The sequence below is a fragment of the Anser anser genome, assembly GCF_964211835.1.
Source record: "Anser anser genome assembly, chromosome: 9".
Lineage (NCBI taxonomy): Eukaryota > Metazoa > Chordata > Aves > Anseriformes > Anatidae > Anser > Anser anser.
Genome location: NC_139729.1, coordinates 26,527,485 through 26,555,365, shown reverse-complemented (window position 1 = coordinate 26,555,365; position 27,881 = coordinate 26,527,485). Strand labels below are relative to the sequence as shown.

The window sequence follows — 27,881 nt, the reverse complement described above, 5'->3', positions numbered from 1 at the left end:
CACTCGCTCTTTGTTAGTTTATACAACACCAACACTCTTAGCATTGTAACTTCTTGCTCGTGATAGAAAAACAACGGTTTTGATTGCAAGAAGCCTCATAGAAAGATACTTGCAAGGACAACTTAAAAAAAAGAAATTATTTCATTTACTCTTTGTGCAAACTGATTTTACTGATACTATTGGCGTAGCTCAGAAGAGCACACTGGTGTAACTGGTGGCAGGTCAGTCCTTTCGTTGCAGGTGGGAACAAGGACACGTACCAGAATATTCCACGAAGCCTACAGAGTCAGCTCCCTTTTCTTCTGCTAATATATACAATCGTGATAGAAAAACTAGGAGGAATGATAACTACAAAACTGTCTTTTTTCGCATGTGAGGAACAAAATGGCAATGCAGCAAAGTATCTCTTGCTTTTCGTCTCAGATGTTTTAAAGAAAGGAATTTTAGAATACTCAGGATGTTCTTTGGCCGTGACAAACACAGCTCTCCAGAGAATGAGCAGTATAAAAATATCATAAACTGTTTTCTGCAGTAGTTTTGATAAGAGGTAAATAAAGATCCAGTTTGTCAGGAGAAGTTTTTTATCCTTTCTTTTAGTTGACGTAAACAACACTTTATAATATTGTTTCCAGAGCTTTATGTTGCAGCAAATGCCAAGCACTGCAGGTAAATTCTCCCTTCCCTCTGGTAAACCCAGGAGAAATCTTATTATAGAAATTTTGCTCATCTCGCGTCTCCCTTGAAGAGGAACATTTGCAGATGTGGAATGAAAATAGCAATTTTCCACATAAGTTGTTCTCCTCTATTTTCCATGATTCTCAGTTCCCACTCCCCACTACACAGTACCTCTTCCCGTGCACAGTCTGGTCTTTGTTTATTTCCCGGCCACGTCGTGTCAGTGAGAATGGGGGCCACAGGATGTGGGGAGATTCCTGGAAAACAGACTCGTGTTTTAGCAACATCTTTTATTTAAACATAAGACTGGGATGGAATAGAGCGCACCGGAGCAGAGCAGTGAAGCAGAGTACTGCCGTGCAGCTGAAGCCCATCTCAGGTGTGTTGGGAAGGTCAAATGTATGCAGCTATACAGAGAGAGAACCTGGGAACTGAAATCCCCGATTTTAACTGATACTGAAATCCGGTTTCAGTAATTTCACAGATACCGGATGATCCAGGTATGTATGAAGTACCCACAAAGAAACCATAATACTGACGGCAGTGATGAAATACGGGCCAAAAGATGAAACTGTTCCCACTGAAGTCAGCGAGCGTTTGCCTTGGACCTCGGTGGGAGCACGGTCCCAGAATTTTGATTCTGAGTCCAGCTCCCAAGGACGTGACATGCTCTTGGAAATTCTCATTGATTTACTCCGAGGTTTCCCTGGTTAGCTCCTCTGTATCATAATTATTCAAACCACATTTTTTTCCCTGTCAGTTTCCAGAGATTAATTCACTGAGAATTGGAGCATGACTGAAATATCGCCAAAAAAGCCCAGCAGATAAAGCTGAAGATGATCCTGGCTGCCAAAACTGCTATCTGAAGTGTTCTTTCATTTAAATAGCAGCCTAACTTTGCATCGCTGCTTGCTGAAGATATATCTGGAAATATTTGTAAAGTGTTCGCTGGTAGATTAATGCCTCAAAAACTTACCGCTTTCATGAAGAACTCCAAAATATGCAAGCAAAATATAAATAGAAACTAAGCAATTTAGAATCACTTTGAATTAGCGATGACCTGGCAGCCTTCTTATGAAATCTTTCCGAGATTTGAACACAAATTGATAAAAATCAATAACAAAGGAATCTTAATTTTCTTCTTCATTAATTTTTACTCAGTTTAGCAGATGTTTCTTGTCTTATGTTGTAGACCATTTAATTTGCATTAAGCAAGAGACTACAAATTTGATTTATACATTTCCATTCCAAGTTTGCATTTTCACTTCTTTCGGATATATTTGTATGCAAAACATTACGGGCTGCAGTCTGGAGGGGATCCTTAGGTCAGCCAAGCTAGGCTTGTACCACAACTGAGATGAGAGGTGAACTGAGGTTACAGGTGCCTTTTGTGTCTATTCTGAAGCGAAGATTAACTGTGGACTCAGCTGAATTTTTTTTTTATTGGGGTACAGAGAATGTAAGACTTTCACGATTTTTAAAATTACATTTTTTTTTAAATTTGTGCACAGTGTTTGGAATTTGCTTGAGGTGGGTTCGATAAATCAGGCTGAAGCACTCGTACCCCTGGGGCTCAAATGGGACATGTGTTCTGTAAGTGCTGGGGGAAGGAAGAGACTCAGACTTCCTCTAAAGAGCCACCACAGAAAACTGAAGGAGCCTTGCTGATGTCCATGGGACGCAGCCATAATCCTCCTCCAAGAGAGATACAAAAGCTCAAGAAATACAGAAGTAATAGGGGAAAACACTACTGCCACCACCACCACCAAAAAACAAACAACAACAACAAAATTAATTGTGAGTGATACTCACAAAAGAAGACTTTAAAATCCTGTTAGGTGCTAGTGATAAGATCCTTTGAGATATTTAGATCTCCACACTCCACTGAATCCTACAGGAAAGTCTGGGTTCATAAGAACTGGGTGCAGTCAGAAAAGTAACAATCTTAAACATGACTCCTACTCCAGGATGTTTTAAGTGTTCTCTATTCTACGTGTGTGTCTGCAGTGAAAACCATTTCTTTTTGTTTGTTCTCCATCTTCTCCTGGGCAATATGTCTGGTAAGATCCGAACTGCACGGCTTGTGCTAAAATTGCTGCATGGCTTGGTACCTTCAGCTGTCAGAACTGTCTCTCCTCTTTCCCACTTGGTGAAATACACACACCACAGCACCATCTGCTTCACCCTGATGCAGATTTGCCGCACAGGAGCTGTATTTTAATGGGGAAAATCATTTGACTACAAGAGAATTTTATGACTGTTTTAATTTTCTTTTATAGCTACTTTTTTTTTTCCCCGCTAATTCCCACATCAATCCTAAGTCTCCTGAGGCACCAGACTGTGAAGCTGACACCAGATGGGAAAATGAGTTTCAGACAGCTGCGGGCTTCCCTACTGCTGCTTCCAGCCATCAAGGATTCATTTCTGCACGTGCGGATGGGAAAAGCTGGGGATAGCAAGGCAGTACTAAATGCAAGCTCCGTGGTTTCAGCATCCTCACAGCTCACAAAATTTGCCACGATCACGGTGTCTGTTTAGAGAGTGCACAATGGCTGGCAGCTGCCTTCGGTCGAGGAGAAAGAAGTGAACAAAGGATGAGGGAGCACGCAGGAGGACTGGAATGCATTTTCACGGATCCCTTTGCAGGAGGCTGTTTATCAGATGTTACGAACTGCTTTATTTATAGTTAATGACCTCTCCAAAAACATTGTTCTCTGCTGACCTTTACTTTTAAGTCGACAGTCAGGAAACCTTCTCTGCCAAGTAACTGAAATAATTTTTAACCAGAATTAAAAAAAAAAAAAAAGAAAAAGGACAAAAAAAAAAAAACAACACAGCGGAATCCATTGTCAAATCATGAATCCATTATAAAATATTGTATCTCCTGCTTCTTTTAACCTCATTGTCATTACGGGTTGCTGTTGCTAGCTAGTGTTATCCAGAATAACCAGTAAATCTCGTGCATGAAAAGAAAATAAACACAACTTTATTTTATATGGGAGTTGAAGACACTTAGCTGGTAATCTGATCAGTTGCTTGTACTGTCAGCTCCTCATTCAGGGGCTCTGTCTCTCAGTTGCCTGTGCAATGTCTTATCCATGAGTAATGTTACCCAAATAAAGAACGGGGATTTGTATCTTTCCAGGCTGAAATAATTAGTCACTGCTTCCTACAGAACCCCAGAATGCAATAACCAGGCGATTTCAGCCCGGCAGATCCCACCTCTTCCAGCTGGCAGACCCACTCACACCAGCAGGTCTGAGCTCAGCTCGCAGAGAGGATCGTGCCCTTGCTTCGATCAGCATCTCTGCTCTCCCAAACGGCTTCCAGCTGCAAAGCACAGGGGCAGCAGGACGGAAAATGCCAGCACGCTGGGGTCGTCTGTGCACCAGAGACAGCTAAGTCACCTCACGCTGCCATCGAGCCCAGCGCTGTGGGGCTGCAGGCGTGTGTTTTACAATTGCCTCGTCACGGTCAGCAATGCCTGTCATCGCTTCCAAAGCAGGATGCTTCAGGAGTCAGTGTGCCCTGTCACTTCTTCTTGCAACACCAACTGGACTCCTCACTCTGCAATGCCTGACAGAGGCACAAAGGATGTTTGTTGTTGCTCATGGGAGTTAGGAAGGAGACCCGCGAAGTAAAGGGAAGGTGCCTCCGATGTCCTGGAGTGGTGCTGGGGTGGCGGGAGGAGGGCAGGGCTGTTGCGTTTTGTCTTGACCTGCTGCAGAAGAAGGGCACGGACCACACTCAGCTCTGGCACCACAAAGGAAACGCAGCCCCTCGTCTGCAGACTCGTAGCATTTCTCGTTTAACTTTTAAGCATTAGCAATGTACCTCAGGATAAGCGGATCAACTGAGCAGAAACATCTTAATGTTAGAATTAATCCTCTGCTTTAGAACTAAAACCAGATAGCTGTGCAGATAAAACTTTCTCCTTTCTGCTCCTCGCCGTAATGGAAAAAGTAAAGTATTCAAGAAATAATTTCAGAGCTTGGCTAATCATTAGCAGCACTTTCTGTGTACCAAATACGTGATGCTATGGTTTTGGAAATGGAACTGGAGACGGCTGATGCACTTATATGAGAGGAACTGGGCTACCAGCCAAAATCTGAGTTCTGCTAGTTATGTTCCCAACCAGGAATTAATTCCTGAGTTGATGCATCTGAGGATAGAAACGCAAACTATAGCATAATGTGCAGAATCTGTGGGCTGTGTGCACATTTATCTCCTTCTTATATTGCTTTTTTTTATCTGGCCTCTCTAGATCTGAAAATTCACAGGAGTCTTGAATCACAACGCTCTTTGGAAGTGAAGCAATCTGTATTTACAACCTAAGTCCTGCGTAAAAGATGGAAGCCCTCACTCTCCCTGTGCCTTTGAGCCTGGTGCCCTTTAAAGAGTTTCCTTTCGCAAGGGCTGGTTCAATCAGTACGCATGAAACGGTAGAACCACGGTGAAAAATCCTAAACCCTCTCATACTTCTTTCCCCTAATGATTAAGACATGAAACATATTACTTGTAAGTCTTTGAGATTATTATTTTTTAAATCTTCATACGTTTTCTACCTGAAACTACCGGTAACAAGCACTCTCAAGAAAATCAGCACTACTGAGATGTAAGGAGAAGTCTGGCAAATTCCAGAGAAGAAGCTGAAGCAGGGGCAGTAAATGTTGACTTGTGTAAAATACCGTTCTGAGACAGCACACAGTTCTCTTATGGTAAGTTTTAATTCAGAAGTTGAGAAGATGTAAGAAAGTTAAAGTACTTTGGGGGCAGACTCAACTGTAGGTAATAAAAAACTATAAGCCCAATAAAATGGGTTCTTAAGGGCTTGAGATGCCTCATGCTGGCAAATATCAAGACAGGAATGACAGTACAAGCCAGCACGTCAGTCAGAACCTCTCTGCAGAAGTGAAAAAGTCTCATTTTAAATGAATATATATGCTTTAAACTTTGGCTAAGCTATGCTGGAGTGAAGTAATATGTATCTGAAACCGCAGCTGCCATTTTCTAAACTTGCTCCATTACTTCCTTAAGTTTATTAAGTTCACTTAGTCTTTATGCCTCTCTAATGCCAAGAGACATTTAATTAAGTCTTGTCTTGAAATCTGTTTCTCCAAATAGCTGAGTTCTGCTGAAGAATCTGAAATTAAAGTTTTTTTTAACTGTGACCTTGCTCTGGAAAGGCAGTTAAGCACATAAATAGTCTCGCTGTCCTTCAGCATGTGCTTTGCTATATATGGCTGTCCTGCATCTATCTCAGGAACATACACACTACTGAAATCCACGGGACTCGTTCTGAGGGTAATGATATACCTGTAGCTGTTTGTGGTATTTGTTTCAAAGCTGAGGACCTCCTGGTTTTCTGCCGTTGTAGCACAATAAATAAATAAGAAAATGTCAAAATCTCACAGGGAGAATAAGTACAATGTGCTGCACTGTTAAGGCAAACATTGATAAACTAGTGAAAGACTTGAGGAAGGGTTCATAATAATTCTCTCCATACCTCCTGTATTGCTGCTAAGTACTAGTTCTTTTTACAGAACTTAGTTTCACAGCGATTTTCTTGAGTATTTAATAATGTGAATAGCTGGTTATTTAAAAGTAAAAATAGCATAACTTCACTGTTGTGCTGTTAAACTGTATTTTTTTTTTTGCATGTAACTCTGCACACATATGAAAGGCTGTAGAAAGAACAGTGGGCAAAGGTATAGCTACGTTGTACTTTTCGTCAATGTCAAAAGCAGTTCAAGAGGCTGCCACTGCCATGCTGAAATTCTCTGCTTTCTCACTGTGCCCACACAGTTCCTTAATACCGTTCTGTTTCCCAACAGCCTGAGGATCTAGTTTTAAAAACTGTCTGAGATTCTTCTTTGTATTGGCTGTCCAGAAACATTTAAAAGGGTATTTTACATATCAGAGTTGCTATAAATATCCATTTAAGGAATCCGTTAAGGAATACAAAAAATATATATTTTTTAATCAAAACATTTGAAAATTCTAACACTGTTTTGTGGAAAACTGCTTCCTTGGCCATCCTTTAGAAACGAATCATGTGGAAGAACACCAAGTAGTCCTGCATTACATGTACTTAGCTGAAATGTCACATACGGACATGTCTGACAACCAGAAGCCGAACACGATCCCTTCCATGAGATGCAAATTTCTGAATGACTCACAGAGACACCCTGGTATCGTTTAACCACATCTAAATCTTTCGCCTGATACATTGCTCTTCTATTAGAATAAGTGACAGGATTACAGTTAAAATGACAGCTTTGTGTCCTCAGAGCTCTCCCTTTCTCCAGCTACTTCAAGCTACAAGCATATCGATAAACATCCCCTGCTTACATCCCCCCTACTTACTGACTCAACTCCGCGTGTGTAGAGGCAGGAAGGCAACAACTACTACATTGATATTAGCAACACTGAGGAGGATTCCAATAACTAACAATAAGACAAACTGGATAATTTTGCCCTTTGTTTTCAAAATGGGCTTTGTTTTCTCTCCCTGTCAAACGATATTTTACAGATTCTCTAGGGCTACATCTGGAATGAGGAAAATATGGCTGCAAGGATTTAATTTATCTTCAGAATACGATCCAGTATGTCATCCAGATAGGAAAGCAAGCCAGGGATGAACGTTTGATATAAAAATTTATGAAACATGAAATGGGCTTTAATAGTAAGTCTGTGAAGTCTGGAAACAAAAAGTCTCTCTGGAGTGGCAGAGTCCTATTTTTATGGTGCTTTCATAGGTGGGAAGGTGATAAAGCACTGTGTATGAGGAAAGAATTAAAAACATAATTGAACATGGTTCATAAATCCATGAAGATCCAAAAGCTACTCTCTGAGTACTAATTCCTGCTGAGAAATGTTTCTATTTAGTTACACTGTAAAGGTTAATAGTAAATACCATCTTGCATCTGTAAATCCTTTGGTTTATTTTTCTTCTAAGATATGACTTAGCATTGACCTTATCTATTATTTGATGATCATGTCTGCATTTTTCAAGGAAGAGCCGTTCTTCCCTTTTTGGATTAAATTAGACTGTGAGCTCAGATTGTCGTTTATGTGGAGTAGCAATGCCTCATTCTTTCAGAATGGAAAATGTCCTCATTTAACACCAGATCAGAAGGCGGAATGAAATCCTTTTATAAGTTTGAAAGGAATCAGTCTTTTTAGGCCTGTCACTACATTTTTGTTATTAATCATGAAGATGGATACATATAAAGGAAGATATTTTTACATCTATACTAAAAAATCTGAAAATTCTACATTGACAAATGGCTATTAATAAGAGAAGGATACAAAGAGAAACGCAAAGAGAAATGTTCAAAATGAGAGCTTCTGGCTCAAAGACCCACTGCTTTGGCAGATCACTCTTAGGTGAAAAGTTGCTGAACATAACTGAAAGGAGGATTAAATTACAGAGAACCAGATCTGAATGAAAATGTTCCAGAGGGCATTCAACTGGTTCTAATTCGTGTTCATTGCTCTCACATATTTATTTCTCTTCCCATGTAAGCGAGGCCATTTACTGTCGTGTTCAATGACACCAGTATGCCGTTGCTTGTGAAGCCACCTTTCTGGTACGTGTACACAAGATAGTATCCCACTGGTAGTGCTTAATTGCACTGAAAATAAGGCCATCCTGGCTGATCCATAAATTAGTTCCTTGCAATAGTATGAAACAGTTTTCAGAAGACAACAATAAAACCCAAGAAATTTTGCACAGAAAAAAGAGCGTTTTATAGGAATACTGTTAAAGTTGACAAAATAACATGGTATTATTGTACGCTAGAATAATACATACTGTTCTGCCACACGTGTATATGTATGAACACAGTGTGTAATCGTAGGAAACCATATCGTTTTGATATTGCTGTAAATGACAAGCTATGGGTATATTTATGTTTCTTTTATTTTTCCTGCAGTTTTCTAGAACAGTTCTAATAATCCTTCAAATTTTTGTCAGTGGTGATTTGGGAATTATGTTGAAAATACATCCCTGTTTCTTATGCCATGGTCCTAGAGAAACTGGGACACGTAAAAATATCTAAATAAAGAGAATTCAGATGCAGGAAAAAGTCTGAACCTCTGTCAAAAAAATATGAATAAAGAAGCAGCATCACTGATTATCTTGACAGTGCAGAAATGCAGAAGACTTCTTTTCTGATAGAAAATTCGTAAAGATTAAGAAAAAAATGGCTCAAATTCTCATTCACCATTAATCAACTTCATTATTTGGAACTTAAAGGAATAAAATATGAGATGGATCCACTTCTCTGTTAGGTGCTACTACAAAGTATAGATGGATCTAAGATAAAAAAGCTATATGAGAGTTTCAAATCCATGGATCCTGGAGAACAGTGAACTGTAGCATTGTTAAGCAAAATATGAGGATGCACTTCTGTGTATTTTAGTCTTTGTATTTTATAAAGCATCTTATGTAGAAAGACAGGATGAAAAGTAAATGAAGTCAGAGAAATGAACATAGAGGCAACACTTTATATATTTAGGAACTTTCCAGACAATTTAAATATTGTTCATAGATCTTTTAAAATAATAAACTTTTAGTCCTCCAGCTCGGTAAATGAATTCTGAACATAAATTGAAGCATTCTGTGCAGATTCAACTGTCTGACACTCTCAGACTTACAAGTGTCTTCCATATCGGACATTATCCTTCGATGCCAAAATTTCTCCATCCTGATTAGACCTGAAAACAAGCCTTTTCCCCTGTATGTGCCACACTAAAAAGTTTCAGAAAAAAATCTTGGCAAAAGAGAAGTGTATCTTCTTGGGGCCCATATGTAGTTTTAATGAGCTAGTATGAATGTCTTAATGCAGAAACCGCTTTATCTGCTGATTTAGCTAATTAATTCTAACATTTCTGCTCAATCTGCCTGTCCTGAGATACATTTTTTTATGGCCACAGGGCAACAATAAGATTCATAAACATCCTTTGTGCCTCTGTTACAGAATGTGGAGTCTGATTAATTAGTGTTGCAAGAGGAAAAGGTGACAGTGACTCCTGAAGCATCCTGCTTTGGAAGCGATGACAGGCATTGCTGACCGTGACGAGGCAATTGTAAAACACACGCCTGCAGCTCCACAGCGCTGGGCTCGACGGCAGCGTGAGGTGACTTAGCTGTCTCTGGTGCACAGACGACCCCAGCGTGCTGGCATTTTCTGTCCTGCTGCCCCTGTGCTTTGCAGCTGGAAGCCGTTTGGGAGAGCAGAGATGCTGATCGAAGCAAGGGCACGATCCTCTCTGCGAGCTGAGCTCAGACCTGCTGGTGTGAGTGGGTCTGCCAGCTGGAAGAGGTGGGATCTGCTGGGCTGAAATCGCCTGGTTATTGCATTCTGGGGTTCTGTAGGAAGCAGTGACTAATTATTTCTGCCTGGAAAAATACATATCCCTATTCTTTATTTGGGTAGCATTACTGATGCACTTTTCTTTTTGTCAACTAGACAACATTCCAGGATACTGAAGTTGCAGGGTTTGGTGTTTTCTCCCAGTCTTTCTTTGATTGCAGTGTATTTACTAGACTCTTAATTTCCTTATCTCTGTTCCCACTTTCATACTAGTGTTAGGAGTCAGCAATTTACAAAACAATTGATTTCCTTAGTCTTCAATTGTCTTCTCTGCTCCTCCTATTGGAGATTAAATTTCACTGAGATCTATCTTCTGTCCTATAAAAGGCACCCAAGAGGCAGCGGCCTGGTATAGTCTCTTAGCAGAAGATAAACTTATAGCAATCGTTCTATTGTTATATGTAATCTATACAACATTTTTCCTTTCGGCAGTACATAGATTATCCTTTCTCCTCATACAGCAGCATAGATTAAAAACAAATTTTTATAATGTAGGGGCAAAAGAAAATTTAGTGAGTATAAAGTTACAAATACTTTTAATTTGATGACATTGGTGAAGGTTAAAACTTGAAATAGGTTTTAGATAAAGCTCATATATGCTGACCGACGTGTCCTATTTGAAAGAATATGTATGATTTAGATTAATTAGACTGTTTCCTAGTGCATTTCCCTTGCACTATTTTCACTTTTTACACTATTTATTCAAACCCACATAGGATTCAATCCATTCAGGATTTCATTGAAAGAGAATAAGTAACCAAGTGAACATGCCATTTCTACTCTAATATTTATAGCTCAAAGCTATTTAAGACTAAAACCTCTTAAAGACAAATGTGAGTAATGCATTAAATATCTTCGTAAATCTTATTTAGGTTCCTCAAACTGACATACTATTCATGTCCACAGTTGTGGTCATATGCCTGGTGCCTCTGGAGGGACCATTCAGCTGGGCATAGCTCTACACGCCGAGGAGAACCTACACCCAGTGTTCGAAGAGGCAAGGAAGGATCCATGCTAGAATGGAAACAATCTCCTTCAAAATTAAAGGAAAAAATGCTGAAAAAAAAATCAGAAAGGCACCAACAAATTTTATTCCAGTGAAAAAGCCTGTGTCTAGACAGAAAAAAAAAAAAAAAGAGCAACTGTTTGCTAACACATTTGAACATAACTTCTTAAAGCAATTACAGAAAAGTATGTAATACTTTGTGGTAGCGGAATTCCTCGCGGGACCTCCCTGCCATGCTGACTGTTTGCACATTTGCCTTTCCGATGGATCGCTTAGGGAAGGCAGGAGTGATTTTGTTCCTCATAAAACTCTAAATGAATTATCTTATAGTTGTAAAACACATATGCCTGATTAGATTTTACCCAGGATTTTCTCTTCTTATAGCTAATTTGGATTCTATTCAGCAAGTACATGGCTATGGTGAAAAGCAACGTACCAAAGCTATGGGCACGGTCTACCTGCAGTGCTCTGCGTGACAGCAGCAGCTGGCCTTCTGGGTTTGTCACTCCACCTGAGGTGAAAAACACAGGCTCATGTAAGTAAAACACATTTCTCATTTGGAAAGTGTTGCTGCCTGAGTTGGAGGAAAATGTAAGCTTGAAAAAAGTGAAATTAACCACTCACATGGAACCTCGCTGCCGGAGAGGCTCTGGGCTGGAAGGCTTTTGAGGTGAGAGGATGCAGTGAGAACAGTAAAAACCCTACAACAAGGAATTTCTGGGCTCTGTGCAATTGTTCCTACTCTGTCACCTACGCAGACACAATTTTTTCTCTCTCACTATGCCCACGCTGGATTTTTCCTCTCACACTGTGCCCTCAGCCCGCGCTGCACCATGCTGTGGGAGCCCATTCTCCCGCCCTTTTCCCGAACTACCATTCCCAGCAGCCTTTGCGGTGCCCCTCCGACGCCGTGAGCGGCTCCCTGGCGAGGGGGCTGCTGGGGGTGGTAGGCAGCTGCCGCAGGCGGGCTTATGAGGCGGCCAGGGGCAGGCGGGCCTGTGAGGCTTGGCAGTGTAGAGCGGGGAGTGTTGAGGAGATTTTTTTCACGTCGGCTCCTCTCCCTGCTTTGTAGCAGAGAGCTGAGACCTGAACGAGGTTTTTATGTGATTATTTTTCCCCTTGAGTTTGATTTATGACTCACTGTCCCCTTGCAAGGTGAGGACCACGGGCTCCCGCCTCACAGGGACACCGTGCCTGCTCCTCAGAGCGAGACCACGTCTGGCTGCGGCTAGACGTGGGGCTGGGCTGGGCTGAAACACCCAGCTTGGCCCTGAGAACTTTCCTTACCGTAGTAAAACCTTCAGGCAGGCTTTATATGTCCCAACCGAGGTGTGAATGAGAATCATTACTCTTCCCTGTGAAGGGACGTGCTTTTGGGGATTTTAAGGCACACCTTAGTTATAGCGAGACAGAACCACTGAGCTCATCCTTCCATCCTGCATATTCTCTTAAAAAAACAGATCTCGAGTCACTTGTCTTTCCTCCCAAAAGCACGCTCCTCAGACCTCCGGCTGATGGCCAGCTGGTTCTTGCTGCAGGGATGTTGGTGCTCCTGGGAGCGAGCGCCACGCAAACAGCACCCGGGGTCCTTTGAATGCTCCTGATGCAATGTTCTTTTGTATACTCCAAACTCCTGTGGTTCCAGCATTAAATGGGGGAGCTATGACAATTTTACATGCTGTGATGATTTAAAATTAATCCTTGCCCACTGTTTTCTTCGTTTTGTTTTGCTTCTGGGCTAGGTCATGAAGGCTTTGGGCTTTCCTCGCTGCCTCTGACAGAACAAGGCAGCTGAGCGTCTTCCTGGAAAAGTGATGAAACACTAACGGGGCACATTGGGACTGCAGCTGTTGCCACCCGGAGCCTATGTATAGAAGTGCTCTGCTCCACACACGTGGCAGACAACTGTATTTGCCGGCAGCACAACTGAAGTTTGCGTTACCTTTCTGTCATTGCTCTAGACTCAGTTGCTGCAGGAGGACACCTGAGTCAGCTTCAGAGTTCTTAATTAAAGGTGGAATTTCGCTGAAGTATGTAGCTGAAATGTGTACTCAGGCTGTTGTTCACCAGAGGGGTATACACTGCTGATGTGAGTGAGGAGGGGAGAAGCAACAAGAGAAGAAGGCAGTGCAGGAGGATACGATGTCCCTGACCAGTGCTAATGCAAAGCCTCTGATTCCCATCCTGTGCCACTCAACTGTGGTATTACTTTTCTTAGGGCACACTATTTCTCACAAGTATGACTGTTACTGTGCATATTGTTTGCTGTATGCACACCCATTTTTCTAGTAAAAGCTGAATGAAATTTCTTCTCCTCAGCGGGAACAGTGAGAGCTCTCCTTAGTACTTCAGCCTGTTTTCACACATCCTGTGCTCAAGGTATGCAAGATAGCTAGTGTTGTATCAGCCCTATTTTAAATTAAAACTCCAAAATGATTCTAGAATTACAGAACAGGAAAATTATGGTCTTAGGAGAGCTCCCCATTTAATCAGCTCCTAGCCCCACATTGTGCACTCAGCTCTGCAACTCAGCTGTGTCTTTGTATGTGTATGGTTCAACATTTTAAACTCTTTTTAGTCAGCTTTTACTTTTCTGTTATAATTGCTTTGCACCTGAAACAACATCGGTTACATGTTGAGTGATATCACAGCATAGGCAACACCAGAGAAAAGAACTGTAACTGGTGATCGTTGCCCAGAGAAGCATCAAGAGAGAAAGCACAGAGCTTAGCTTCTCAATCCAGGATCACGTAGGCTTCCTTATCTTTTCTCTCCCTAAATGCACCATGCTCAGTTGAGAAAGGGGCAGGAGAGCCTGCCAGGTGAAGGCACAGCAGTAATACAGACTGGAGCTGGGAGATGTGGTGACTTTGAACCACGCTGACCTCCAGTGAGAGACCAGCGATGCAGGGACCATGACAGCAGACTGTCCTACAGGAGAGTGACTGATATACTGGTGAGACACTCCGGTGGGCTGAAGAAACTGCTGCATTGCTGGTGGCCCATGGATCAGTGGCAGCTAAATAAAATACTGTGTGAGCTGCTTCTTACTTCACTAAGATCTGAATTGCAGCTAGGAAGATCTGGGCGTGCTGCTCTTCCCAACTGGCACATTTCGCTGCCTAAATTTTATAAAATGCTCAATTCCTGAAATTTTAAATGGTATGATATCATCTTACATCACACCAAAATGGTGTGTACCTGATCCTTCTGGGCCTGCTACGCATATTCCTTATGCTTTTGGAGATCATTAGTGTCTGTAGTTTCACTAACTTAAACATGTGTCTTGATGTAGACTTAAAACAGTTCTTGAACTGGTCTAACCAGGCATGAAGCACCATGCTGGGAAATTGGATGATTCAGGCAGACAACAATGTAATAATTAAAACACGTTATTTGCATTACAAATGGCAGTAAGTCAAGCCAGTATAAGCTGGAGCCAAAACACATTCCTTATCAAGATACAGTCCTCGTCAAGATACAGCCCTCATCAAGATACAGCCCTCATCAAGATACAGCCCTCATCAAGATACAGCCCTCATGAGTGTTGTTCTCCTGTAGGTGTCTGACAGCCTGATTCCAGGGGTGATACCACGGCAGCTAAACCTGTCTGGTGCCAGCGTTTGTGGATCCCCATGCCAGATATTTTACATCATGCAGAGCGGAGCCTTTCGAAGAATTGGCTTGTTCTTCACGACAGGGCATTTTTGCTCCTTTCCAAGAACAGCGGCGTGTGTCCTGCCGGTTCTTCGGTGCAGCTGGGCTGTGTTGGCAGGTCAGGCTAGCATTTCACTCTATGAGCCACTCCTTATCGCTGGCTTTCTTCGTGCTGTGAAGCTGGTGCTCAGGTGTCCTGAGGACGCGGGATAACTATCAGAAGCTGCAGATGTTCATGGGAGGAGGCTGGCGCCACCGTTTGGGAGCAGATTATCCGGTGGTGTGACTCCACAGCAGGGTAAGCTCATCTTTGCCTGGGCTGCCTTGGCCTGCCCAGCCTCCCGCCATCTCCTGCCCCCTGGGATGTGTTTCCATCTCCTCCTTCTTCCAGCACCTGCGGTTGTGTGATCTGGTGGTGAGAAGAGCGACACGTCTGTGTCCTGCCAGGCCTGGACAGGTTCCTGATTTCAAGGGAGAGGGCAGGAGGAGTTTGCTGTGGAGCAGAACCGTGCTACGGACTCAAAGCTGCAGCTGCAAGAGCTCAAACTGAGGCACAGGCAGGCGCTGCCTGTCTCAGGGAGGTGCAGAAGGCTGCCTGCCTCCCCGGTGTGTTAATAACTCGTCAGCAACCTTGTTTCTGGAGCCTGTGATACGAGCGACATGAGGAAGAAGCCCAGAGCTGGCCTTCCAAATGGTGCTGGAGCCAAAAGGGATCAAAGGAACTCAGGGGTACTTTTATGACAAACCCAACTTGTCTGTGTCCTGCTTTGTGTGGGACGGACGCGGGGCAGATCAGAGAGAAAACTGCCCTGATCGCCTTAAGTTTCTGCTTCAATTATTTTCCACTGTCTTGGTTTTAAATGGACAGATGAATCATTTACTGCAGTGTTCAGGTGTGAGGCAGAGCCATGTCAGGCATTTTCAGCTTGGTCTTCTACGGAAATTAGGCTTATTTTCTTCCCCCACCTCTAGCTCTACACTCCCCCGTACCACACCTTTTAACCCAGGACCGATTTCAGTTAGGCATGGAAAAGAAGCACTCAGTGTGGGCTTACTCCTTAGACCTCAGAGAATCCCATTGTGAGGCACAAAATAAGAGGAAACAAAATGAAGTTCTGCTTATGGATCTATCTGCTAAATCGTGCATAAACCAAAAGTCTCTGCTTTATCGTACGGGGAACCTCACAGAACTGCAGAAGAGGGGGCTGGTCATTTCTTTTGAATGTTTCTGGTCGGATCTTTTAATTCACGTTTCCCATGCTAAAAAGAAGGAGCGATGTGTCACTGCGTGACCTTTTATGTGGCTGGGTTCAACTTTGTCTGACTGGAAACCAGAGTGAGCAGCAGTAAAAAAGGCATTTTGGTATTTAATTACCTGCCTGCCTCGGTACAGACCTGGGCAACAGCATTAGAAGGCCTGAAAACCACCAGAATCTGTTGTTTCTGGTGGCTGCAGGATCAGCTTGTGCAGAAGCTGCCCGGATGTTCTGGCAGCCAATCTGTCTAATGTCCCCAAATCCCTGCCTTTCAGGTGCTCACACAATTGGAGCGAGGAGTGGGACTGAGAAGGGGACACCGCGGTCAGCTCAGCGGTGCGCTGCAGGATCGAGGTGCAGGGCTCAGGGAGGCAGAGCCCAGCAACCTGCTTTTTGCATTCATGTCGCCAGTTTCTGTTCTACCAGCAACTGCGGCGACCGGTTTGTTAATTAAATAATCTCAGAGCTGCACACTGCTAGTTAAGGAGAAGGAAGGCTAGCTGCTGATGGCTCTCAGGAATTTGCAATAAAGCTTTCATGGCATTACCCTGCACTTCTCACGTTCCCCTTTACCAGATTTATGTAAATTCGTGTTGATGCAACGCTGTGAGTCAGTGGCAGTTTTCTTGGAGCACAGATAAAGTTGACTCCAGATTTGCATCTCTGTCGGAGAGCTGCAGCCAAGGCTCCGCACGGCTCAGAAAAGGTCCAAAAGGGGAAGGGGGCGGCCCCTCCGGGCAGGGGGCTCTTTGGGAAGGTCTCTGGTGCTCCTCGGAGCTGCAGCAAATCCACTCTGCAAAAAAAAAGGCTTTATCCTTGCATCTCCAGTCACCCACCTGTGTATCACCAAGTACAGTGTGGTTGTTTGTTTGTTTGTTTTTAGTCTTGAAGGCTATTTCTATTCATTCTCTGTGAGATAAAAGGACCTTAAAGCATGTAGGCTAAAACTGGCATAAAAGGTAGGCATTCCAGGCACATTTTGTACTCCGAGTGAAGCCATACACGTGATTACGAATTGTGGAAGGTATTCACGAGTTCCTATTTCCCCTTGGGGTAGAAGCTGGGAGAAGCAGCAGGAGTGGCTGCACAGAAAGCACGGAGGAGAGCATGCCCGGGGGTTTGCACCGGAGCTGCTTACAGCCTCACGTCACGAATGGATTCTGCTGACCCGAACATTTCATTCCTGTGAGCAAGCCTCTGCTTCTGCGCTACCACCGATCCCTTCCATGGCTCCCGGCTTCAGGGAAAAACTTAGATGTTTTGAAGCTGTTAGAGGCAAAGCAAACCCAGACAAGTCTTCGCTCTCTGCATTGTTTAAACTCGGGGAATTTGCTGTTGAAAAAAACAGTGGAGAAATATTGAAAGCAACGAACACATCTGTACAGTTCTGCGCTTGAGCGTGGCAGGAGTACCTCCCAGGGCTCCCCTGGCCCTCATGCAAACACCTTTCTGAGAGGACTTGGAGTGAGGAGACACCTGCCTCGGGCCGCCCTGCCGCTGCCCTGCCAGGGCCTCCTGCTAAGGAAACGAGAAGAGGCCGATTCCCCCCGCTGGGAGGGTGAGTGAGATGAAGCAGGACGCCGGCCTGCCGAAATGTGGGCGCTGTGGGAGCCGGACGTCGCTTCTCCTGTGCATAAAACCAGCAGCGCTGCTTCAATGTCATGTTCCACTAACAGACGTTTGGAAAAACCCTAAAAACGCCTGCTCCCACCCCCAGTGCTCTGTTGCAATCCCCAGCTGAGAAGGTCCAGTGGAAAACAGTTGATGGGATGGGGCATCGGAACTGCTGCCAGAGGCACTGGTTTACCACTTCTGAAATTTCTGTGTGAACCGGGCAGGTTTTGAATACAAAGCCTTATTTTGTTGGAAAGCACGGAAAAAAAAAAGGTTGTGGGAGTAGGTCGGCATTTCCTAACAGATCAGCTCAGGCTGTTTGGTAAGGAAGGGAAGAAAGAAGGTGAGGCAAAGATGCCTGCGACCTTGCTTGTGGCATATTCTTCCCAAATGAGGCTGATTCATATTTGGAAATGATTTGACTGCAGGCAGATAGTTTAGAACATAATGTATTATGCAGATCTCTACCTAATTTACTTGTCAAATTAGATCATTAAAATGCTTCGAGCACTCATGGCTTGGTTTAATTCTGCAGCGTTTTTAAGGCAAACTTATCGCCTTTCCTCACACAAACCTTGGCCACATCTTCTGTCTGCCCCGGTGCTCCTGGAGCAGGACTGATGGAGAGACACCGGCACGGCGAGGACTGGGGGCTCTTTGAAAGGGATTTCAAGCCGAGGCTGCAGGAGGTGGTGGCTTCACCCGAGGCTTTCCTGTGACATGATAATTGAGCTGCATTTTTGTGGCTCCGTGACTCTGACACCATGGTTTTGCACAGACGTTAAATTACGCCTTGTAGAAACCTGGACAGCTGCGTTGGGAAGTCCCACGAGAAGCAGAGGTCGATTTTTTGCAATTCGCAATGAGGGAAGGCGCTAATTGTAAACATTTTTGGCTGGTTCTCCTAAGGAGCATTCCAGCCTCGCGTGTTCCTACCTCCCTGCAGATCTTCAACTTTGACTCCGTACAAATTATCAAATGAACGCTGTCATGAGCGCGGTGCCGAGCCAGACGATGGGTGTCCTTGTTGCATAATGCAGAGCTGTGGCCAGGGGAGTTTTTAGCAATAGTGGGGAAGGGCGGGGTGTGGAGGCCACACTCTGTAATTGAGGATCAAAGGTAATTGTCTCTGCTGCTCGATGTGTGGGGCAGCCGCTCAGCTGCTAAAGGCAGGAGAGTCGGGAAGCATCTCACATCCAAACCTTTTGTCACCGGGGAGAAGTGAAGAGGTAAGTTCCGATTTTCCAGAATCTGCACCCTTTTTTTGTAAGAAAAGCCTTTCCTTAAGGTAGTTTGGTAATACGTTTGTTTGGTAAGAGGCTTAAGTATAATTTGATTTAATAAAAACTGCCTGTAACGTACAGAAATGTGACTGACAGAGTAAGGATATTACTAAAAGTAGTTAATAATAATTCTTAACTACTGAAGTTGTATTTAAATTCTGTGGGATGAGATTTTCTCCACAATCATGACACCACCAGAAGTTCTGACTTCCCAATTAAAAAGTGGGGAGTTGCAGTTTTTGTTTTGCCTCCCCTTATTTACCCAGTGACGGGAAGCACCAGTAACCGAACTAGTTCTGTTTTCCTTTCACTTCCCCGGTTCTGTGTTCTTCTCACAGCTACTCGATGTATCACGAAATAATGACTAGCATCAGTTTGAACGCAAAGCTTTAAAATAAATGCGTATGTTTTTATTCTTGCAACAGATCAATACAGCCTCTGCTGCAGCAGGAGCTGTACGATCCGTGTATAGATTCGCATTGTCGTAGTTCTGTACGTGCAGCATTCTGCATGCTTCCAGTTTGTCTTCCACCAACAGCTGCAGAGTAAGACCTCAAATTCCACCCGCAGTGGCAGAAACCAGACTTCCACCAAGTTCTCCCTCAGAATCCATGACCGGTGAAATGAGAGGGATGAGCGCTTTTTGAATTAAGCTGCTTCAACAGAGTCTGAAATAATCCAGCTCACGGCAAAGTTACGAAAGTAGTTTGGTTTGGAGAATGAACCTGGAACAATTATTGGGTAACCAGTTTCTGGGAAGCCATCTGTGGAGGCTCCTTGGTGCAGCTCCCATTGTACGGTGGTCTGGAGGGGACTTATTCAGAAGTGAAGGCAGAAAGGGCAAAAGAAGTGCAAAGGAAGCTTTTAGGGGACAGGGTAGAAGAATGATTTCCTGTAGGCCGTTTCTATCTGGTCATCTTTTATGCTTTAAAGTGTATCTGTGGTCTTGGGATTTCAGCTCCCTTGGGTTTTAAATTATCATTTACCAAACCTGGTCAGTCTGAACAAACTGAATAGAATGGAGTTGCTGCCTATATGACAGACTTCTTTCTTCTTCGTTTTAATGATATATTGATATATATTATATATATTATATACATACATATTTTGTGATATATTTTATTCATATATAAATATTACGATATGTACGAAGGTTTTTTTTTTTTTTAACCTTTTTAAAGAAGGTTTCTATTCTACTAACTCTATATTGTAATAGGGAAGGCTTTCGGCAGCTGCTCAAAGGCGAAGATGGATTTTAAGAGCATGAAGAACTATCTCTACTGGCTGTACTGCCAGTTTGAACTCATCACCTGCAGCTACCTCATGGAGCCCTGGGAGAAACTGCTCTTCTACACTTTTAACATCAGCATGTTAGTGATGATATCGTACACCGCCTACATCTTTATCCCCGTCCACATTAGCACGGCTTTTCAATTCTTCTTGCACTTGCTTGGAAACCAACACGAGAACGCCGTTTCTATCGTGAAGTAACATTGGCAACCTGATGCTGACTTTTGGATCAAGGAAGTGTTTTTCTTAACGCTCCGTTTCTGTTTAGAAAGACAGGTTCAGGGTGTGTGCAAACACTGTTTTATTCCGCAGTATCTCTTAAGTTTTCTTCTGTGTTCCGGGACTCTGTGACAGCAAATTATTTTGCCAAAACAATTTCAATCAGTCCTTGTTTTTATCATTTGACTGACTGCTTTTTAAAGAGCTTTCAGTTTTAAAGACTGGCTGCAGTTACGGAGCTGGGTTTGGTGCAGAAACGACTGTGCTGCATATATTGTTATTCCGGGGAGAGCTGCTTGGATATAGAGCTTTCATCTTCAGAAATTACATGGCGTGTATTTGTTCCGGTCTGCCACAGCTTTGCTGACGGGAAAGATGTATACATGAAAGATTTTGTATGATATTATACAACCATAAGCTGCTTCTATGTAACTAGTCTTGGTATGTATGTATACATGTGATGATTTTAGTTTTTATTCCGTTTGCCTCAATTATTTAGCAGTGAATTATTTGACTGGTTCAGTACCACTATGTAAACAACGCAGTTGATTTATTGAAAATATGGGGGGTTAATTCCATACAAATTTAAAATAAAATTTTGATTTTCTTGGACTTAAAAAAAAAAAGTTTTACTTTTAGAAGACCGGTAAAGCACGCGTTGCATATGCAAAACACTAAACTACATGTTCAGTTGTGGTGGGGATGTTTTACACGCTTCCTGTTGAGTAGCGCCTGGAACACAAACTCCTGAGAGCTCAGATTTTGCAAGTAAAACGCCGGGCATCCTGCAGTCGGCTCCTTTGAAGTCCGTGCCTTCTTAGTCTTTGAAGCACGATGTGCCTACGCTGCCAGCTTGTTAGGGGGGACGTGGGAGCTGGCTGGGGTGGTACCACCACAATGACATCGAGAACTAGATCTGTGCTCTACATCAGCCCGACAGAGCAGGAGCAGAGCGCACACAGGGTGACGTAAGTCCAGCTCTACTCTCACCCACACCGAAGTGAGTTCCCCTACAACTTCTGAGCTTAGCGCTGCTCCTAGAATATCCTCTCCTTCAAGAGAATGGGATGCTCCCAGGAAGTGGCAATCAAATTACTCAGGAACCGAGATTTGGTCACAGACTGTGACAAAACAAACTAAAACACTCATCATGTTACTTGTCATTTCAACACGAGATACAGTTACTTTCCCAATTTATAATTAGGGGAAAATGAGGGAGGATATGAAAACAGCTTATTTGTGAAAGCGAAGGCAGATGAGTTTAAACTTACAACACTTTTGACAGTACGTAGGTAGTCCCAGCTAAGTTTGTTTAAACAACAAGCCTATTTAATGCTTCCTGATGATAATCCCATCTTAAGTTTTGTTAAAGTAACAGAATGGCTGAAGTGACAGATTTCTTGCATTTTCTCCGAAGAGCTTTCACGTACAGGACATGTACTGCCTTTAGTGAGGTTTAGGAACAGGAGGGATCGCAGGATTTTAGTCGCATCAATTACCAAACTATTTGTCAAGACGACCATTTCGTTTCAAAACTGTCAGCCCCTAATGTAAGCAAGGAAATGCTTAAATTACAGCACGACTACACACACATCCGTAGTATTTGTTGACACGAAGGAACCTGGCATCAGGCTGAAGAACTCTTGTGCTGGGCGTGTTTGTGAGTTTTGTTTATTGCCACCCCTTCCCTGTCCTCCCAGCGCAAACCCACTGGATGTTTGTTGTGGGTGCCGGAACTGCCTGCTGCCTCTTTTGCAACAGCTGGCACAGGACGGGCTGCGGAGCTGCCCTGTTTGCAGACTGCAGCCCTTCCTCGGGGCTGGCTCCTGGCTGTCTGCGAGCGACAGCAGAGCCAGCTCAGCTGTTGGCTCCGTCCAGCGACAGCAGCGACCCTGAGGGCTCAGATGTGTGAGCTGGAGAGGGCAGAAGGCCCCGAAAACCGAAGAAGGAAACTTAGGGCCAAAAGGCAGCCGAGAGAAAAATACTCGATTAATTTCACTCATTGGGATCGTTTCCTGGCCTGTCGCTACAGCTCCTAACTACAGGATAGGATTTAAAATATTACTTTCAAACTCTACTTTGCAATCTGTTTTGAAACAGCATGAACACAAACGCTAACCTGCTGGGGCACGCTCCCCCTGGAAGCTGTGCTCTGAGCGGCAGCCCGAGGTGCCGAACTGATAGCGTAAGGCCACGGCTCCACATCTGCTAACGCCAGAGCTGGGCACGCTCACCTGGCCGTGCAAATTTGATCCGGATCAGGCACTGGCACCACTGGGTGTCTTACCAGAACAGCCACAGCACTCCATACGTCATTTATGCCGGCTGTGTCAGAAATCTGATGTGGAACAAAACTCCTGTACCAGCGCACTTCAACATTTTCCAGGCTTTTCAAGACCTCCCCGTGAGCGGTGCCGCACCAGGTAACCCGGCCGTGCCTTGCCCAGCTGCCCTGGTACCCACCATGGCCACAGCAGGTGTAAGTGGCGCACCTTCCCTCCAGCTAGCACCAGAAACACTTGACAAGTGATACTTTATATTAAAAAAAACAAGGACAAACTAAACAACTTGCCCATGAAGACAAGCCAGCTATCTGCAGATACTTCTCGCACACAGACGCAGCTGGTGCTTCTCGCACTGGATACTTCTCGCACACTGGTGCACACGCACAAGCTACACGAGTAGGAGGTTGTTGTTTCGACGCGGGGCTGGCTGGTTAATCTCCTACACATCAATGTCACAGGAGTTGCGTGCTTAACGAGAGGATATCCAATCCTTAACGTCACTGCGTGCCACACGAGAGAGACTCATTTCACACACCTTTATCCCAGTGTCACTGGGGGCTGAGCTTTTGGGTGTGTGCGCACGGGGGAAGATAGGGGTGTTTGCAGATGCTGTTTGCAGGTTTTTATTAACGAGCAGATGCAAGAATAAGAGGCGCTTGCTGCTTTCTCCCAGGGCTGCTAACCACAGCGTGCACTCATACATGCTAGGTTTACTTGCTTAGTGACTTTCTGTCAAAAAAAGAAGAATTAAATTTTTATATTTGCAAATGTGGGCTTAAAACAAACAAGTGGTATTAATTTAAGTTAGTTTACCCGATATGGTGTTCTGATGTCCTTTCCATTCCCATCTTTGTGAACAGTTCGGACCTAGAAAGCAACGTGGGCATGACACGAAGCACTGTTCGTATCGCTGTTTAACCAACATTTTGAAAGGGCTCTCACGTTTAAAATGTACAACTTAACAACAGTGGTTCAGCAAGAGTTGAAACTAAAGAACTAAATAATAAATAACTGCTAAAGTAAAACAGCTCAGGCTGTTCACTGTGAACTGTTTGATCTTTACAACTATGATGTTACAGTAGATGCACAGCTTCCTCATTATGAAGGTTTATTATTGTAGGACTTTTACAACTCATCTCATAAAGCTGTAATCCGTATTTTATAGATCCAAATAGTTTAAAATTCCTACAGGCAATGAAGATAATGATTTTGTTTTGCACAGAACATTATCTCCTCTGCTACCGATTGCTTCTAGCAATTTTTGAGGCCTAAGATAAGTTGGTGATCCTTGTTAACTTTTATTGGTTTTGCTACTATGACATCCACGTTTTGTCTATGCTAGTACTTACATCTGGCTGCAATTTGAGTTATCTTAGCTGCCTGCTATCTGACTTGAAAATCCTGTTTCTAAGATGAACTTGTCAGCGCTCCCTAGCCTCTGCATCCCACAGAACGTATTCCATCTTGCACGTGTGTGTTTAGAACAACGTTGGGTTTACAGACAACCTGTTTCCTTTTACAAAGCCGACCTGAAATCAGTCAGTCCTGCCTGGCTGAAGCTTTCTGCCTGATTTTTCTGCTCAGCTCAAACTACTCTGTGCAACAGCCTAGTAGTAGTCATCCCGGATGAGATCTCCAATATACAAGTATCTACACAGAGACTTTTCCAGGTATTTTCCCGAGTGACACACATAACAACTTGAAATCGAGAAAGTTGTCCTGATACTGCTTCTCCAAGAAGGCCAGAGCTTTGCCTCTGCTCCTCTCTGTGTCTAGTGCTGTCTAAACCAAAGTGTTTGAACATCTCTGCTCCTTGGTGGATTCAAGGCTCCTAAATGATCTAATTCTGGATTGTTTTGAATATGATAGTCATCTTTTAAGAAAAAAAAAAAATCTAAAACAAACCTAGAGCTTCAAACAATGTCTTTGAGGGCTTTCTCTTCTGCTGCTTTCATACTGGTTTAAATATGACAAGCTTCCTTACATTAGCACAAATTAATTTGAGGAGAGGTATGGGTTAAAAGTTGCAGCCCTTTATATCTCAGATCCACCCAATAAAAACTATGAATTAACATTAATAACAAAGGTGTTAACCACAATCATTACAGCCCATGTAGCACGAAGGCACATCATGCTAAGCAGTATACAAACAACCTGCCCAAATAATTTACAGGTTAACTAGTTTCTCTCTCTTACAAAATTTCTCACCGAACACTGGTTATTTTTAGTCTTTCAAGTCCTTTCAGTGCTTAGCACAGCTAAAGCATCCTAATCAACGTGAGAAGTTGTCACACGTAATTGTTTCATCTTACAAAGCTGAATATTCAAATTATACAAAGACACCTTTCTTGATTATGCTGTGTTTTTCATCACGGAACTGAGATCCTGACAAGTTTTAAACCTCACCTCCTCTTCTTGCTTTAACCAGGTCCCCATCCTAAGCTTATCATGAGGGTGAAATACAGAACACTTAAAATATAGGTAAATTCTGAAGTAATAATATTCTTCGCTACATAAGTATGGTTTGGAATGAGCTATAGCAAACACTGCCAAAAAAGCTCTGAAACCAACACGAATCTCACCCATGTATCGAGCTGTTCTGGCAGCATGCAGCTCAAGTTCAGTGGCCTTGGTGAAGTGCAGAGAGGTGAATCTGCCAGCAGGAGAGGTTTCCAGCAGTAAGTCCTGAACATCAAGACCAACGCCTTTGTCTTATTTTCACTGGAGGTATACTACTTGCATTTAAAACAACCTATCAGAAACGACATCAGCATCAACAAGAACGGAACCAAGTTTTTCTGACTTTATAGCCCCCTTTTCCTTCCAGCAGCCGAACCCACTGCTCTTCAGGCCATTAACGTGAAGGAACAGTGACATCAGGTGGACTGTCACATTAATCACAAGAACATCGCAGCTTTTCTACAACACCTTCTACAGAAATGTGTGAAGTTTCTGTGACACGCTGACAGGGGTGAGCTCAGTAACTTGCAAGATACCTTAGCTTTTCTGTAGACTGTCCACACAGCACTTGAGCTCTCTCAGGGCTGGATTAGTGCCAGACCTCATGGAAAAAGGTAAATTTCACCCTAAAGCCAGAAATACAGACAGTTTTCGCTCCAACAGGCTGCTGCTTCTATAGCATAACTGTGACCATTCAGTGCAAGCATGTAGGAAACAGCCCTTTAAGCAGGCGTACCGTCATCGCGTGCATGCTTGTAGGATCTGCATGCCTGGAACGACAGCCTCTGGTAGCTCCTCATCACAAAATTCTGAACAACAGCTCTCATGACAATGGACTTATTTTTTGGTAGAACTTTATATTTCATTTAAATGATCTAGAATCATAAACAAAATTAAAATTCAGCTCTAAAACCCCCAGAAGGTTTAGATGTAGTTTTTCATTTTCCCTGTCTCCCTCCCTCCCAACATTAATTCAGTGGGGGGGAAAACGTGAAACTCCCTTGGCGTAAGGAACTATTTCTTCCCACCATTTCTAATCAGGGAAGTTAGGGCAACAGGGCTAACGGCCTGTACGGAGCCTTATTTGGTTTCTCACTGAGAAAGACTTAATTCTGAAACAACAACACATTCGCTGTTTTGAAGGACAAAACTCTTCTGTGCTGAAACAGAATCTATTCAGCTGGCTAGGCTTTTTTTTTTTTTTTAAATACAACTTTAGAAAGTACTCTCTCTTCGGTTTACTACTAGCTTACTACAAGTAACAAGTGTTTTGAAGTGTGACATGCATACTTCAGACTTCACCATCATATAATTATTTCAGCTATAAGCAACCCTTTTATACCTGCGTTGCTACCCATAAATCTGTACTGTATTAAACAAGGTGCTTTCCCTTTAAACCCTGGCTTAATCCACAGGTAGGGATTTTTAGGAGATGCAAGGTAACTTGACAACAGAGAAAAGGCTGTCGTTAAGTACCTTTTGTCAAATTACTTATCCGGTGTCATTGAGAAGATCTTGGCAAACACTTCACTTGCTGGTACACCATCTGAGCCTCTTCTGGCTCCCAACTGTTGAAATGTTAAAGGGACACTGTAAACTTGAGAACCTAAAATTAGAATTAACTTGGGTTTCAAGCACACACGCAGCTTACCCACTCACTGGCGAGCTGTTACTATGCGTTACTAGCTAGCAAACAAATGCACAAAAGCCAAGCAATAGACTTAGATTTATGACTTGTTTGTCTTGCATCCCCTGTATGACATTTTTCCATACAAGTCTCTTGCTGAAAGATACTTGAAACCTAAGACTGGTAACAGATCGCAGGGGTAAAAAGAGGAGGGATATCTCCAGTAACAAACATGCTGACAGACACGACAGCAATGCATTGGAAATTACTGAGGGCTACTACGAAGGAAAACACTAGAGAGGAAGGAAAAGGGTTGATCAAAACAGCACAGTTTAAAACAAACTTTTATTACAACTCCCTCTCCATCTGCCAAGAACAGGAAGCTCATTACCAAAGCATGTGAGAGAAAGGATTGATCTTTTTTATCCGTCAAAAAAATCACAACCTCTCATCCAGACACTGGGCACACTGACTACAAGCTACAAATTGAAGTTCTTCCATTTCCACATATTCAGCCCAAGGGTCACGAGAACTGAGATTATCTACATTTCCCCAGCAACACTACTGGCAGGTGTAGCTATGAGTAAGATCTGTATAATAAAACATTTTTATTGCAGCGATAATTCAGGTTAGCTATGCAGCTGCATTCTCATTTTTTTTAAGGAAAAAAACAACATGCCATGCCTTTCCTTATACTGAACTAAATTACTGTCATGAGATAAGTTGTACCTTCGCTTTTCAGCAACTTAATGGATTTTTCTCAACTGCTCCTCTACATAGTAGAAAACAAAACAAAACAAGACAGTTCCTGGGAGAGAAAGCAGGAGAGCTTAGTGCTACACAAACGCACAGTAAAAGATGGCAATTCTAAGGAATGCCTGAGCTGCACACAATGCCTACATCAAAACCGTCTTTCCAAATTTCCATTTTCTCCTTTACAAATGGATGGATACAAGACTGTGAAACATAATCAGAAAAAGTACGAAGAACTGATGACTAAACAAACCTCCACCTTTTACAACCAAAAATACCTTTGCCTTCTCTGGCACACTGCCACTGCAGTAAACTAAAACCAGAACAATCAGCATGTAATGTCCTAGTACTCTGCTTGTGTTCTCTTCTGGTTTAC

At 43.1% G+C, this 27,881-nt stretch overlaps 1 long non-coding RNA gene across 1 annotated transcript; it reads left to right on the top strand.

Annotated features, from left to right (window-relative positions):
• The first annotated feature begins 1,646 nt into the window (after positions 1-1,646).
• LOC310904273 lies at positions 1,647-27,792 on the top strand. Its single transcript, XR_014588173.1, has 4 exons — positions 1,647-5,393; positions 11,446-11,596; positions 12,804-18,817; positions 20,088-27,792. It is a non-coding gene; the product is annotated as an uncharacterized lncRNA (long non-coding RNA).
• The last annotated feature ends 89 nt before the right edge of the window (positions 27,793-27,881 follow it).